Raw genomic sequence first — 14,436 nt, 5'->3', positions numbered from 1 at the left:
CAGTTGAGTTTACTTCTCCCAAAGCATATCTGATCCTGGTTTATAAATTTCAATGGCATCTTTGACCAAAAATAAGGAAGCCACCTCAGAACCCACCCACCTCAAGTCCCACTATGCCCTTTGACACCTTTTGCTCCCCACCTCTGCACAAGACGCCATGCTATTTCAGAGCTCCAGACCTCTGTACACGCTGTTCCTTCCATTTGTTTGCTGGGTGATCTCTAACTTGTTTCATAAGATGGAGCTGAAATATCATGTTCTCTTTTGGTATTTTTCCTGACCCTTTCTCATCTCATTAGACAGAGCTGGGCAAACTTCTGTCTCTCCTACTAACTTAATGTGCACCTGTTTAGAACTGATCACCCTCTATCTCAGCCACTAATGTGCATGCCTGTCTCCCACCTAGATTGTGAGCTCGGCAAGGCCAGGGACCCAGTCTGAAATGACTCTATATTTGATACCACGGTGGGCATTCAACATGCCCTTAGAGAATGAATGATGTCTCTTGCTTGTATTTTCTTTGCCTTCCATGAGCCTTTGCTGAAAACCTGCTTCCAAAATTCAGGTGGATGTCATCATCAAGATGTCAATAATTCAAGAAAAGACAGTCCAGGAACAGATCCCAGTGTAGATAAAACTTCCAAGAGGATAGGAGAGGCATGACAAGTCAGTGGGAAAGGGAAGACTGAGCCACCAACTAGGGCGGGGCAGTCCAAGGACTACTGAGAAAGGGATGTACCTCTTACCGTTCAATAAGATGAAAGGATCTAAAACTTCACCCTGGCTGGTCATCATCAGCCGACAACAAGTTAGCATCTTGCGTTTCAAACTAGCGAATACTTCTAAAAAGAACACTGTTCGATGCTGGCAGAGATGTGGAGAAGACATGAGCTCTCTTCTGCATCCCTGGTGTGCTCACCCTGAATACTGACTAGCAGGATTCAAGATGCTGTGTCCTGCTGGTTCATTTTCATTTAATAACTTCACTTTTAAAGAAAAAGACAAAGCGAGGAAACTACCTTAAATGCAGTCCAGGATGTTTACCCAAAGATAAATCATCCAGTATTTGTGAAAGTAGAAAGCTGGAGGAAGCTGAGAATGGCCCAGTCTTGCTGGTATTCACACTGAGTGAGCACCACATGGCTCCCAGTCTAGGACAGTCACACTTGCTATATTCACGCACTAACCCGCTGCTCACCCCAAGTTTCTCCTGCTACTCAAAGCTGGCACTGGGGACTTCCCTGGTGGTCCAGAGGTTAAGAATCAGCCTGCCAGTGCAGGGGACGTGGGATCCTTGCTCTGGGGACTAACATTCTACAAGCCACGGGGCAGCTAAGCCCCTGAGCCAACTACTGAAGCCCGAGTGTCCTAGAGTCCATGCTCTGCAACAAGAGAAGCCACCATAATGAGAAACCTGCCTGCTGCAACTAGAGAGTAGCCTCTGCTCACCACAACTAGAGAAAGCCTGCATGTATCAGTGAAGAGCCTGTGTGCTGCAATGAAGACCCAGTGCAGCCATAAATAAATAAACAAAAAGCTGGTGCTGGATGGCCAAAAAGTCTCAGACCAGAAGATGCATTCTCAAGAGAGCAAGTGTCACCTTCAGTGAGATGGAAAGTGATTCTTAGGGGACAAAAAATACCTGAGGCATTACAATGGTTAGTGGCCCTCCTAAGGTCGCAGTATGTAAAGAGACATATGCACACTATATCTGTGCTATTAAAATGTCATGGGGTTGGGGCAACTAGAGAAACAAGTGTCTTAAAAGGCACCTGAGCAGGTGAGTGGCAGAACAAGAAGGAGGAGCAGGACAAGAGGAAGAAGAACAGAAGGAAGGGGAAGTAGTTTGAGAAACACTAGACTAGATAGTGTCTCAAGTATAGTAAGTCCCCTCCATGCCAGTCGTCAAGTTGTGAACATTCAAAGATGCAAACATGCATCTGGTTCCAGCAAGGAACCAGAATCTGTGCCATCAACGTTAGGCGAGAGTGAAACACAGCTTGCCCTCCGTCTCCTGTTGCTGACAATCCTTCAGTTCCACCATCTCCCACCTCCTCTCCCTCCTCCAGTTGGTAACCCTTGATGCCAGCCCCTGGATTCCAGCTGTTGTGCTGTACTAGTGTAAGATGAGAAATGTTTTCTTTATTTTTTGTGTTTGTTTTTTATGTATTAGTTGTGTGGAAAGTGTTATAAACCTATTACAGTACAGTATGATCTAGCTGATTGTGTTAGTTGGGTACCTATGAACAAATGAGACTTAAGAACAAATTGGACTTACTAGTGAAACCTGTTCATATGCAGAGGACTTACTGTACTATGGTTCTCCTTCTGAGACCTCCTTCTGAGGTGCTTGTCTAGTAACAGTGGGCATCATCCCAACTGTCTGTCACCCAGGGCAACGTCCAACAGTTCATAAAGGTTTAGAAGCTCGAGGGTGTGGATAATTTTTTTATAAAGAACTCATGAGACCCTATCTAAAATACATCCACTGGGCTGGGTCATACAAGCTCCTGGCCAGGCTATAGTAGGCACTACTTTCACTTGGGAGCTGAATGGAATGGGGGTGGGGGGGGTCCAGAGCATGTGCAATATATATTTCTCAGTATATTAGGCACCTGAGCACCAGGAGGATGAGGCTGTTTTTAAACAATCTATCTTTCAGGTAAGAGGAGAGTGATCACCCACCTCTCTGAAACTTCCCCCCCAACCCAGGTGTTGGGAGAGCAGCATGTGGAACTGGGGTCCACATGGAACCCTAGTCAAAGTCATCAGGGAGCACTCACTCCCTGATGGTGCCCTTGGCTGAGAACATCAGCCTCAAAGTTGGCAAGTGGAAGAGACGCTTCCAACCATATCCTGACCTCAGTGAAGGGAGCAGCTTTTTTGCTGCTGAAACCCTTGACTGCAAGGGAAGTGCTTGGGTCATGGTGGGCAACCCCAGGGGGGTGCTAGCTACAGCGCAGGGGCACAGGGGACTTGGCAGAGCCTTTCTACTAGTTGGAGGAGAGGTCTGGTTCATGAAAGGATTTGTTTCTAGCTATTAAGCAGAAGACATTTGGAACCTCAAATTTTTTATTGGTCAAAATGTGATTCTCCACTGCCTTCCTCCATTCCCCCCCGCCCGCCCCTCCCCCCCCCCCCCCCCCCCACTATCAATGATCCAAGGGAGATTCCTGCAGGCCCATAGTTGGAGAAATAAGAGGGATGACTCTTTGACTTTCTCTATGTCTCTTGGGATCTTCTCAGCTCTGGCTCCTGAGCATGTATATATTGCACATTTTCTGCAGACCCTCAGTACACAAAGACTCCTCCCTCACATACACAGCTCAGCACTGGTCTTTCCAGGAGTACAAGATTCTATTCAGATGGAGACTGAATAAAAGTCCCCTTCAGCAGATCCTAGTTTAAAGGACAGGCAGGACTGGAAACACCCCATAAGCTATCAAAGCTGCTCCTAGCACTCTTCCCCATGTCTCCCCACCCCACCCCACCCTGCATCCATCCCAGGAGTGCTGAGATGAGTACAATTTCAGAGATATCTCCCTAAGTTCCTTATACAAAAACCAGCCACTGGCCAAGGCAAAGTCTGGGAAGTCTGGTGATGATCTTAACACCTAACATACTGAGTGATACCATGGCATCATTGAAAGACATTGCACAGCCTGGTTCATTGAAGTCTACCAGTGGCCCATTTTACAGATGAGAAAACTCACGCACAGAGAGGCTCAGTAACTTGCAGAAGCTCACACAGGGGAGCAGAGCAGTGATTTCCAACCCAGCAGTTCGCCTATGCTTTTGCTGCCTCTCAGGAGGCCGGGTGATGTATGACTCTGTCAGCAACACTCATTCATCTGAGCCCAGCGTTCCCTGGCTGGGGAGTGCTATGGCTCCTGGCACAAAGAGGCAAATTGAAATCTAAGTTGTCTTTTTGCCTAGATATCGAGTCTCAGGTCAGCTGCTGGAGGCCTTTCTTAAGCATTTAAAAGAGTCATAATAAGTAATAGGAAATATTGATTTAACATTTACCATATGCCAGACACTGAACTCAAGGTCTGACATATATTATTGTGTGTGATTCCATCCCAACCCTGTGAATAGGTTCTGCCCTTCCACATTCTACCCTTGAGAAAACTTCATCAAGAAGAGGTTAAAAGGAGCTAGGTCAAGGCTCGGCAGCTAGCATATGCCTGCTGAGGGATCAGCTTGGAACTCTTGATATTAACCCCATGTTGCAAAGCCTCCCTCTATGTCAGAGGTCCCAGTATAATTCCTGCTCCAGGTTCACACCTCTCTGCAACATCTGAGGGTATATTATGTTTTCCTACCTGAACTTTTAGGAAGGAATTTAGTGGGAACTGGGAAAATGGCCTTTAGAGGCTTTAACACAAATGACCACTGTCTGAAAGCTCTTTGTTCCCCAAATTGCCATTCTGCCTGCAATGAGGGTCTCAGTAATTCTCCTTGGAGGGTCAGTTCTCAGAGGACCCAGGTCTCTCCCATACAATCCTACAGGCACCCTCTTCCACCACACCTGGCAGGGTGACATCAGGCTGGCATTCTGGATTCACGTGGCCCCTAAAGACAAACTGGGCATCTTCCCAGACCGTCCCCCCCGACCCTTCACAGAATGCAGCGAACTCCGAATGCAAAAGCTTCATTAGGTTAAATCATTTTACGAACCTTTAACGGTCAAGTAAGTGCAGAGCGAAACAGTGAAACTCACTTCAACAAGGACTCATTCCTAACCTCCCCCATGCTTCCAATATCATGATCCACTTAGCAAGACAGGCAGGAAGCTAACCTGCCCAGGACCACATCTGATTGCTTCCCACTGCTATGTAAGTCAGAGTAATGAACTTGAACGAGGGCAAGAAGCTGCGGGAGGGCCAGGACTGCACGACATTCGTTAAGACCAACCAGCTGAAACTTTCACCGAGAGGTAAAATAACAACAAAAATCCCTGCGAAATAAAAGGAAGGAAAGGCATATACAGAAAAAATGATGGGTAAAGAAGGGTAATGAGGAGATAGCTTGGGAGGAAGAAGAAATGTCTGCTTGAGACTCGGTTCCAATCAACTGACTCAGTTCCAAAAGCACGGAGATGTGAGGTGCATGGTGGGGCAAGAGAGGGATGAATAGACACAGGCTTACCCTCCAGGAGGTTGCAATCCATCACCCAGGGCAGAATCAAGTAGGGGCTGGGACTGACCTAAAAGCATTGAGCTAGGGCAGCTCAACGGTAGGAGCAAAGGCTCTAATTTGGAAATTCTTAATGGCTCAGGAGTGAGCTGAGAAATGGAATATTTCCTGCCATATCAGTAAACAAGGATATCACAGTCATCAGCAATTGCAGCCCTCCAACATAAGCCGGTGAGCCCTGAGGAAATTCAGGACTGAAAAAAACATCCGCCATCTAGCAGCCATCAGATTGCAGGCACTCCCTGTGGTGAGCCCTGAGGGAACATAGGATGTGAAAATACAGGATACTGGCCCCAGATAGCTCAGGTATATACCTGAGGAATGATTTCAGTGAGCTTAGACTCTTGCATTTTCCCATACTTAGAAAAGTGCTAAATTCCTTAACTCGAGATATCTGGTTTTCTTCAATTATTAATAATCTTTTGATGTTCCTGATTACCTACCCTTTATTGAAATACTGTTGTTGTTGTTGTTGTTGAGATGCTAAGTCAAGTCAGACTCTTTGTGACCTCACAGATTGTAACCCACCAGGCCCCTCTGTCCATGGGATTTCCCAGGCAAGAATACTGGAGTAGGTTGCCATTTCCTTCTCCAGGGGATCTTCCCAACCCAGGAATCAAACCCATCTCCTGCCTTGGCAGGCAGATTCTTTACTGCTGAGCCACCAGGGAAGCCCCTTATTGCAAAATATCCTAGGTATATAGCCTATGTACTTAGTTCTTCCCCTGGTCTCCTCACAGTGGTTTCTCAGGGCTCTCTTTAATGCTGTCTCCTGGGCTATAGTCTTCATTTTGCCCCCAAATAAAACTTGACTTGCAGCTCTCATGGTGTGCACTTTCTTAAAAGTCAGTAGAACCCTTAACCCATAAGGGAGGGGAGGTTCTAACAAGCTGAAAGAGGAGATGAGCACCTTAAATATCTTATGGACCCCAGGAAGGATGTCGTGTGACTGGAGCAGTAACCACCCTCCCTTCATGCTGGAACAAGGACTCCTATGGGAAGAGAACAGGAGAAGATAAGCCCTGCTTGTCCCTGATGCAGTCAGTGGGAAGTGTCCAAGTGGGGAGTGAGAGCATCACCCTATCCACCAACTCCATCCAGTGAAATTTTTATGCCTAATGTTTCCGCATCAACCTCTTATAATGTGTTAGGGACTGAATTGTGTCCTCCCAGAATTCATTGGTTGAATCCCTAACTCCCAGTGTGACTATCTTTGGAGACAGAGACTTGAAGGAAGTGATTAAGGTTAAATGAGGTCATAAGGGTGGGGCCCTAATCCAATAGGATTGGTGTCCTTTTAAGAAGAGAAACAGGGATTTCCCTGGCAGTCCAGTGGTTGCGACTCAGCGTATCCACTATAGGGATCATGGGTTTGATCCCTGGTTAGGGATCTAATTGAGACTTCAAAGCGGCTGGTGACACAAGCAAGGTTCTTCCTTGTGAAGGCTTGACTGTGGGCAGCAGGCCAACTCAGCCACTATTCTGAAAGGACTAGCATGTTCTCTCCATCCTCTGCCTCTGCGCTCAGAATTTTACATACTTAGGTCCTCCTACTTCCTAAACTGCCCCATCCTCAACCTGCCTGTCAAAGCAGCACCAAGGCCCAGACAACCCCAAGCAATGCACCTGCCTCCAGCAACTCAGCATGCTGGAAAGCCTGTTTCTCATGGGAGCTGGACATTTAGCAGAGCTTTAACATCTCTTACGTATCCTAGAATAACAGAAAAGATGCTTTTACTTCTGCTTTACATCCAAATGGGAAATTGCAATTGACCACAGTAGAAAGTGGGCTTCCCAGGTAGCGCAAGTAGTAAAGAACTCACCTGCCAATGCAGGAGATGTAAGAGACATGGGTCTGATCTGTGGGTGGGGAAGATCCCCGGAGGGAGGCATGGAAACCCACTCCAGTATTCTTGCCCGAAGAATCCCATGGACTGAGGAGCCCTGAGGGTGGGCTACAGTCCACAGGGTCACAAAGAGTCGGACATGACTGAAGCAACTTAGCACGCACACATGGACAATAGAAAGCTGAGGGATAGTGAGGATAAAGAAAGGAGTTGGTGGAGAGTGGAGGCATGTCCTCGCCTTGGCACTGCTCACTCTCACTCCCCTTCCAATTGGACCAGGAAGTAATCAATAAGGCTGGCTCTCAGGAAGTGTGCAAAGTTTGTGCTCACAGCTGGGGCCCAAACTCCTCTGGTATTGTTGTTCATCTATGCTATGGGTCCATCCAAGCCTGATCTGCTGAGAGTTAGCCCAGCCATCCTACCTCCTCTCTTATTTTCTACATAGGGATACAGCCCATGAGCAAGGCTGAATATACATGGGCACTTTCTTCCTTATTCCTGCTGCTCCTATGTGCACATCTTCCTCAGGGATCCATGCAGAAGAGAAACTGTCAAGACAGACCATGCATCTTACTAGCACCAAACTAGCCTTCTACTCCAATAGCTGTGAGGTCATTTCTAACCTTAAGAAAATAGTGTAGACTAGAAAGTCTCGGATCTGAAATACATTAGGGTGTAAGTTATGAGAAAATGGATGCAGTGACTTCAGAATAATCTTGACTTTAGGATCACAAAGAACAGATATTGAGCACCATTTTATGGACTCGTTGGCTCTTTGGATAAATGTCTATTTAGTTCCTCTGTCCATTATTTGAAAATTTTTTCGACTTTATTTTTTACAGATGTTTTGGTGTGGACCATTTTAAACGTCTTTATTTAATTTGCTACAATAATGCTTCTATTTTATGTTTTGTGCTTTTGGCTGCAAGGCACATAAGGGATTTTAAGCTCCCTGACCATAGAGGTAAGTCAGTCTCTCCTATCAGGAAGCTTCCATAAACCTCTTATCCTTATCTATCAGAGGGTGGACAAAATTAAAACCACAGTCACAGAAAACTAATCAAACTGATCACATGAACCACAGTCTTGTTTAACTCAATGAAACTATGAGCTATGCCATGTAGGACCACCCAAGACGGATGGGTCATGGTAGAGAGTTCTGACAAAACGTGATCCACTGGGGAAGGGAATAGCAAACCACTTTAGTATTCTTGCCTTGAGAACCCTATGAACAGTATGAAAAGGCAAAAAGATAGGACACTGAAAGATGAACTCCCTAGGTTGGGAGGTGCCCAATATGCTACAGGAGATCAGTGGAGAAATAACTTCAGAAAGAATGAAGAGGCAGGGCCAAAGAGAAAACAACACCCAGCTGTGGATGTGACTGGTGATGGAAGTAAAGTCCTATGCTGTAAACAACAATATTGCATAGGAACCTGGAATGTTAGGTCCATGAATCGAGGCAAATTGGAAGTACTCAAACAGAGGATGGCAAGAGTGAACATTGACATTTTAGGAATCAGTGAACTAAAATGGACTGGAATGGGTGAATATAATTCAGATAATCATTATATCTACTACTGTGGGCAAGAACCCATTAGAAGCAATGGAGTAGCCATCATAGTCAGCAAAAGAGTCTGAAATGCAGTACTTGGGTGCAATCTCAAAAATGACAGCATGATCTCTGTTCATTTCAAAGTGAAACCATTCAATATCACAGTAATCCAAGTCTATGGCCTGAACAGTAACCCAGAAAAAACTGAAATTGAATGGTTCTATAAAGACCTACAAGACCTTCTAGAACTAACACCCCAAAAAGATGTCCTTTTCATTATAGGGGACTGGAATACAAAAGTAGGACATCAAGAGATACCTGGAGTAACAGGCAAATTTGGCCTTGGAATACAAAAAGAAGCAGGCAAAGGCTAATAGAGTTTTGCCAAGAGAACACACTAGTCATAGCAAACGCCCTCTTCCAACAACACAAGAAAAGACTCTACACATGGACGTCACCAGATGGTCAATACTGAAATCAGATTGATTATATTCTTTGCAGACAAAGATGAAAAAGCTCTACACAGTCAGCAAAAATGAGATTGGGAGCTGACTGTGGCTCAGATCATGAACTCCTTATTGCCAAATTCAGACTTAAATTGAAGAAAGTAGGGAAAACCACTAGACCATTCAGGTATGACCTAAATCAAATCCTTTATGATTATACAGTGAAAGTGACAAATAGATTCAAGGGATTAGATCTGATAAACAGAGTGCCTGAAGAACTATGGATGGAGGTTCATGACACTGTACAGGAGGCAGTGATCAAGACCATCCCCAAGAAAAAGAAATGCAAAAAGGCAAAATGGTTCTCTGAGGAGGCCTTACAAAGAGCTGTGAAAAGAAGAGAAGCAAAAGACAAAGGAGAAAAGGAAAGATATTCCCTTTTGAATGCAGAGTTCCAAAGAATAGCAAGGGGAGATAAGAAAGCCTTCCTCAGTGATCAGTGCAAAGAAATAGAGGAAAACAATAGAATGGGAAAGACTAGAGATCTCCTCAAGAAAATTAGAGATACCAAGGGAATAGTTCATGCAAAGATGGGCACTATAAAGGACAGAAATGGTATGGACCTAACAGAAGCAGAAGATACTAAGAAGAGGTGGCAAGAATACACAGAAGAACTATACAAAAAAGATCTTCCCAACCCAGATAATCACCCAGGTGATCACTCACCTAGAGCCAGACATCCTGGAATGCAAAGTCAAGTGGGCTTTAGGAAGCATCATTATGAACCAAGCTAGTGGAGGTGATGGAATTCCAGTTGAGCTATTTCAAATCCTAAAAGATGATGCTGTGAAAGTGCTGCACTCAACACAGAGTCAATATGCCAGCAAATCTGGAAAACTCAGCAGTGGCCACAGGACTGGAAAAGGTCAGTTTTCATTCCAATCCCAAAGAGAGGCAATACCAAAGAATGTTCAAACTACCACATAATTGAGTCACCTCACATGCTAGCAAAATAATGCTCAAGATTCTCCAAGCCAGGCTTCAACAGTACGTGAACCGTGAACGTGCAGATGTTCAAGCTGGATTTAGAAAAGGCAGAGGAACCAGAGATCAAACTTGCCAACTTCTGTTGGATCATTGAAAAAGCAAGAGAGTTCCAGAAAAACATCTACTTCTGCTTTATTGATTATGCTAAAGCCTTTGACTCTGTGGATCACAACAAACTGTGGAAAATTCTTTAAGAGATGGGAATACCAGACCACCTGATCTGCCTCCTGAGAAATCAGTATGCAGGTCAAGAAGCAACAGTTAGAACTGGACATGGAACAACAGACTGGTTCCAAATTGGGAAAGGAGTATGTCAAGGCTGTATATTGTCACTCTGCTTATTTAACTTATATGCAGAGTATATCATGCAAAATGCAAGGCTGGATGAAGCAGAAGCTGGAATCAAGGTTGCCAGGAGATATGCAGATGACACCACCCTTATGGCAGAAAGTGAAGAAGAACTAAAGAGCCTCCTGTTGAAAATAAAAGAGGAGAGTGAAAAAGTTGGGTTAAAACTCAGTATTCAAAAACTAAGATCATGGCATCTGGTCCTATCACTCCATTGGAAATAGATGGAGAAACAATGGAAACAGTGACAGACTTTATTTTCTTGGGCTCCAAAATCACTGCAGATGGTGACTGCAGCCATGAAATTAAAAGACGCTTGCTCCTTTGAAGAAAAGTTATGACCAACCTAGACAGCATATTAAGAAGCAGAAACATTACTTTGCCAACAAAGGTCCATCTAGTCAAAGCTATGGTTTTTCCAGTAGTCACATATGGATATGAGAGTTGGACCATAAAGAATGCTGAGCACTGAAGCATTGATGCTTTTGAACTGTGGTGTTGGAGAAAACTCTCTAGAGTCCCTTGGACTGCAAGGAGATCAAACCAGTGAGTCCTAAAGGAAGTCAGTCCTGAATATTCATTGGAAGGACTGATGCTGAAGCTGAAGCCACTTTGGCCACCTGATGTGAAGAACTGACTCATTTGAAAAGACCCTGATGCTGGGAAAGATTGAAGGTAGGAGGAGAAGGGGACGACAGAGGATTAGATGGTTGGATGGCATAACCAACTCAATGGACACGAGTTTGAGCAAGCTCTGGGAGTTGGTGATGGACAGGAAAGCCTGGTGTGCTGCAATCCATGGGGTGGCAAAGAGTCAGACACAATGAGCGACTGAACTGAACCAAACTGACCAGGGATTGAACTTGCATTTCCTTCACTGGAAGGTGATATCTTTACTACTGGACCCCCAAGGAAGTTCCCATTTTTCAATCTGACTATTTGGGTGTTTTGGTTAATGTGCTGGACAATATTGTTTAAGGATACAGACTTGCAACTAGTGGAGAAATAAGTCCCAGAAGTCTTATATACACTACAGTGATGGTAGCCAACAAAACTGTATTATAAACATTAACCTTGCTAAGAGACTAGATCTTAATTGTTTCCAAAACTGGACAAAAATAATTGTATGACATGACAGGTGTCAGCTAATACTACTCTAGTATATCCCATACTCCAGTAAAAGTGAATGTTGCTCAGTTGTGTCTGACTCTTTGTGACTCCGTGAACTATATAGTCCGTGGAATTCTCTAGGCCAGAATACTGGAGTGGGTAGCCTTTCCCTTCTCCAGAGGATCTTCCCAATCCAGGGATTGAAGCCAGGTCTCCCACATTTCCAATATATCAAATAAAAAAAGAATGAGGATAATCTCTAATGTGTCTTCATTCAACTTTCTGTAAAAAAAAGTCCATGAAGGTAGAAAAGGACCAAAAAAAAAAAAAAAAATCACAGAAGTTCTAAAAGCTGAGGATAACCATCAACCACTTGAAAAAATCTAAGGAAATGTTTGCCAGCCACAGCGCAAGTGAAGCAGATGGAGAAATAAAACGGGTCGTCTGTGCAGGCTGTGCTCTTGGAAAGGGAGCTGCAGCACCTGCCAAGAAGTGACAGGAAGAGGCATGAGCATCATCCTTGGTCCTCGCCAAGCTCGGAGACCCAGACTCTGCAAAACCTAGAGACCCAGGCAACCAGCTCCCAAGTGTGTGTGCCTGGTCTGCTAGGAAGTCTGACACCTTGTTCTTGTTTCTTGTCATCCCTTTTCTCTCCTTGTCTACTACCTCCATTTGTAGGTACAACCTCAGCATATCACACGAGGAGAAGTTCCAGTACTGGCCAGCATCATGCTACAGGCTCCAGTCTCCACCCCTAAGTAGGGGGGAGACTGTGGGAACCCAGAGTGTAATAAGTGTCCAGAATTATTATCATTGTTTAATATGCTGCTTCTTGATCATGATTCTTATCTTTTAACTTTTTGGGGGGCTGCATCCCAAAGCATGTGGGATATTAGTTCCATGCCCCCTGCATTGGAAGAGCAGAGGCTTAACCACTGGATCAAGGGAGGCCCTTTGATCATGATTCTTTAACCATAAAGGCTTCTTAGATTTAAAGAAGTCATGAGAGTAAGCATGAAAACAAACCCTGTCCAGTATTCTTTTATTGAATACTTACTAGTCACCAAAAACTACACGAGGTATGGCACACTTCCTCCCCATAAGTGGATATTCTGAAACTCAAGTGGGAAAAGAAGGTGGTCAGTGACACCCACACAAATGATAGTTGGCTAATTCCAGGAACCAGGTCTCCACATTGAGAACTGAAAATGAAGGGGAAAAATAGGGGTGAGTCCAAAAAGAGAGGAGAAACATTATCCTGAGTACCCAAAGAAAAATTTACTCCTGAAACTCATTCACTATTAGAAAGAGAAGAAGGCTTAAGGAACACCTGCTTGTATTCCCAGTATGATAGATGAAAGCAGCCCTGTGCAGGACTTCCCTGGTGGTCCGGTAGTTAAGACTCCTTGCTGCCAATGCAGGGGGCTCAGGCAGGGGGCCCAGGTTTGATCCCTGATCAGGGAACAAGATCCCACATGCTGTGACTAGAGATGAGGCATGCCACAACAAAGATCCTACATGCAGCAACAAAGATCCCACGTGCCCCAACTCAGCACAACCAAAGGGAAAAAAAGAAAACAGTCCTATGCAATTAAGAGATTGTACAAACATATGAGGATAAGGTGAAATGTATGAGTGGAAGGAAGAGGGACCCAGCTTCAGTGAGGAGAAAAGGTAAGGACACCATCAATGCTCTAGCAAAGTCAAGGTCTACTTGGGATCCATTGACAGAAAACTATGACTTCTAACTCAAGCCAACAAATAGGTTCCCAGACCCATTATGTAGAGTCATTGCGCTAGACCTGGGGATGCTAAATGAACATGGAGGACATCAACGCTGTGATCTAGGAAATTCGAGTTGAGCTGGGAAGAGAGACAAACAAGGCATCACAAGTGTGTGTTGACCTCAAAAGAAGTGCTACAGAGGCAAAAATCAGAGAAACTTGATATGATCTAGGACAGTAGATCCAAGGTAGGAGGAAGGGGAAAGGATGCTCAGGAACACTCATTGTGGTGCCAGAAAAGAATATCACTCCATCCTTATCTTTCTAATTTTGGGGATGTGTTAGAAGGTCCTTGTGGCTCATCTGGTAGAGAATCCGCCTGCAATGCAGGAGACCTGGGTTTGATCCCTGGGTTGGGAAGATCCCCTGGAGAAGGGAAAGGCTACCCACTCCAGTGGGTATCCACTGGGTTCCCACAGCCTCCCCCCTGATTAGGCATGGAGACTGGAGCCTGTAGCACGATGCTGGCCAGTGCTGGAACTTCTCCTCGTGTGATACGCTGGGGTTGTACCTACAAATGGAGGTACCAGACAAGGAGAGAAAAGGGATGACAAGAAACAAGGCTATCCACTCCAGAATTCCATGGGCTGTATAATCCATGGGATCGCAAAGAGAATGAGCAACTTCCTCTTCACTTCACTTCACTTCAGAAGGTCCAAAATTTATTTGTAGAGTAGTGTCTGGATATAATATGATAAACAGGGAGGGCGCAAGGATGCATGAACTGAAAAGGGCAGAAGAGAGAGGTCATAGTGTACTGGGAAAGCCAAAACCTGCACATAACAACTTGCTACTTATATGCTTTTTCTTGGTATATTCCTCTGACTGTTACTTAAAGCAGTGTATTAGTATATTAATTTTTTGTAGGCAAACAGAAGTGTTATTTGGAAAGTATCATATTATGTTGGAGGGGAGAAGAGCAATTGCAGTAGCAGTAATAAAGATAGCTGCTGCTGCAGCAGCAGAAATAGTTGTAGGAATAACCTACAACCCTAAGTTAGTCTAAATAAAGACAGAGGAAAATAAGAGAGAAAAGAAATAATGAAAGAGAAGATGATGGGGACTTCCCTGGTGATCCAGTGGCTAAGACTGCATACTCC

The 14,436-nt window shown here is 44.7% G+C and overlaps 1 protein-coding gene across 1 annotated transcript in view; it reads right to left on the bottom strand.

Moving 5' to 3' along the window:
- The window catches only part of CALN1 (calneuron 1), a 401,744-nt gene that overhangs the window by 176,150 nt on the left and 211,158 nt on the right, over positions 1–14,436 (bottom strand). The gene's annotated exons all lie outside the window — the stretch shown is intronic.

Source organism: Dama dama, chromosome 10 (assembly GCF_033118175.1).
Source record: "Dama dama isolate Ldn47 chromosome 10, ASM3311817v1, whole genome shotgun sequence".
Classification (NCBI taxonomy): domain Eukaryota; kingdom Metazoa; phylum Chordata; class Mammalia; order Artiodactyla; family Cervidae; genus Dama; species Dama dama.
The sequence above is the reverse complement of the archived record's forward strand: the minus strand, read 5'-3'. Positions and strand labels throughout refer to the sequence as shown.